This window comes from Alosa sapidissima, chromosome 18 (assembly GCF_018492685.1).
Source record: "Alosa sapidissima isolate fAloSap1 chromosome 18, fAloSap1.pri, whole genome shotgun sequence".
In the NCBI taxonomy this organism is placed as follows: domain Eukaryota; kingdom Metazoa; phylum Chordata; class Actinopteri; order Clupeiformes; family Clupeidae; genus Alosa; species Alosa sapidissima.
This window is the reverse complement of record NC_055974.1, coordinates 19,597,363-19,599,638: the sequence shown is the minus strand read 5'-3', so window position 1 is coordinate 19,599,638 and position 2,276 is coordinate 19,597,363. Positions and strand designations below refer to the sequence as shown.

The 2,276-nt window shown below is 40.3% G+C and overlaps 1 long non-coding RNA gene across 1 annotated transcript; it reads right to left on the bottom strand.

The window, feature by feature from the left end:
- Positions 1-253: 253 nt before the first annotated feature.
- On the bottom strand, positions 254-669 carry LOC121690376. Its single transcript, XR_006025054.1, has 3 exons — positions 646-669; positions 479-562; positions 254-395 (listed from the first exon to the last, which is right to left on the bottom strand). It is a non-coding gene; the product is annotated as an uncharacterized LOC121690376 (long non-coding RNA).
- Positions 670-2,276: the final 1,607 nt, after the last annotated feature.

The following is a 2,276-nucleotide window of genomic DNA, read 5'->3' as shown; positions in this document are numbered from 1 at the left end:
TCTGAGGTCTGTGTATCTGGTGGCTGTTGACTGAGGTCGTTGTCACCTCTTTGTTCGTGGTAGCCATGTGGGGGAGGGATGCAATATCCAGTGATGGTGGGGGTGGGGGATGTGGGATGGGCAATCGAACCTGTTGTAAAAGTGGTTCAGCTGGTTCGCCCTGACCAGGTCTCCCTCCACAGAGCTGCTGCTCTTCTTAAGGCCAGTGATAGATTTCATACAGTCCCACACCTCCTTCATGTTGTTATCTTGCAGCTTCTGTTCCATCTTCCTTCTGTAGTCCTCCTTTGCCTCCTTCAGCTTAATCTTGAGTTCCCCCTGTACTCGCCTCTGTTGACATAAACTCCCGAACCCTTGCGTAAAGCAGTCCTACCTCCGTGTGGATGCAGCTCACACTGTAACAGTTGTTAAAAAGTAGCAGTTGTTACGACTGAACTGATGTTAGTTAGTGCACTTAGAACAAAACGGGAGGTCATACCTAATAATGGACACAGCAAGGGTACGGAACCTCCAGTGTTCGTTTGGCATATCCCTTGTCCATCAACGTTACTATGCGCCCAGTCTAAAAGCATTTGTTAGGGTTAAAACACTTGACTACCACAGCTACAATACATTTCTATGTCTGCTCAAACATAAATAGCATACCTGTGTGAAAGCTCTAAACCCCCACTACGGTGTTCATTTTAGGACATCCTCAGACTCAGGTGTCAGACTCAGAAAAACATCGGTCATCTTCAGACAAAACTGCCTCAGCGTCAGAAAAACCTCTGTCATCTTCAGACAAAACTGCATCAGCGTCAGAAAAACCTCTGTCATCTTCAGACAAAACTGCCTCAGCGTCAGAAAAACCAGACTCAGGTATCAGACTCAGAAAAACATCTGTCATTTTCAGACAAAACTGCCTCAGCTTCAGAAAAACTTCTGTCATCTTCAGACAAAACTGCCTCAGCGTAAGAAAAACCTCTGTCATCCTCAGATAAAACTGCTTCAAACCAAACTGCCTCAGAAAAACATCTCTAAGGAGTCAGGTCTCAGAAAATCAGGTCTCAGAAAAGTATTAAGTATTAAATAAAGACAAATGTGCTATGCCATGATGTAATACCATATAATACCATTATAAAACGTTAGCAGTTGTCATTGTCATTGCACAACAATAATAGACAGACATAAAGATAGACAGGTACTTGAAATGTAATCCCCAGGGGACAATAACTGCAGCGTTGTTGAATTCATTTGATATGAGATGTTATCTTAACTTATTTAGAGAAATGTGCCTTGTTGTTGGTACCTGCTATTTCATGTATTATCATAATGGTATTATATGGTATTACATCATGACATAGCACATTTGTCTTTATGGGGGTTTGGGAATAATGATGTGATGATAATGATGCAGGTTTCTTACTGGTAGGTAGTGTACAACTGGGAAACGGTTAGCAAAAGTAAGAAATAATGGTCCAGGTGTCGTTCTGGACTTTCGTGGTGGAAAAATGTTTAACCCACTTTTCCCTAGCTCATTGAATGTACCGTAATCCTACGAAAAACAAATTATTTTGCTGTATGTAGTACGTAGCTTACTCCGGAATGTGCCTTACAGCAGCTGCTAATGTTACTAGCGAAGTGAGGTTAGCTAAGTTACATCCATGGATTTCCTACAATGTGTATACCATTGGATCACTTTCTACCTTTACTTATAATTTCTACATCTAACCAAGCACCAAATATAACATGCCAGTGACCAGGCTTGGAATTTCACCATTCTGGGGGCAAGGCCACTTGGCCTTCAGTTGGGCATATTTGGTGGGGGGCACAAAGGCCACATGGGCACCAAGGCCAAAGTTAACTATACAGTAGTAGGCTATAAAAATGATCAAAGTTGTATTTAGCCTATTCACTGCAGTAGACCTGCATCATTGTATGAAACATAACAAAAACATGAAACATGACATATTACATATAACTGTGAATCATCTGATCATCTAATAAAAACAGATATCTAGGCTATATATAACATTTATTTTATATTTGGCCTGCTATGAAATCATGTATTGAACAATTTAAATTTAAGCACAGCTCATCTTTAAGAAACTCAAATAGCCTAGCATGCTTAGCATTTTGTGATCAGGCTACTTTCATAAACTCTTAGTCAGCTGTCCTCTGATTTACCAACATCTAGGCGATATTTGTAACATTTATTTTGTATTTGGCCAGTTATGAAATCGTGTGGAACAATTTAAACACATTGTAAAACTTAAAGCCCAAATTTGGAGACATCA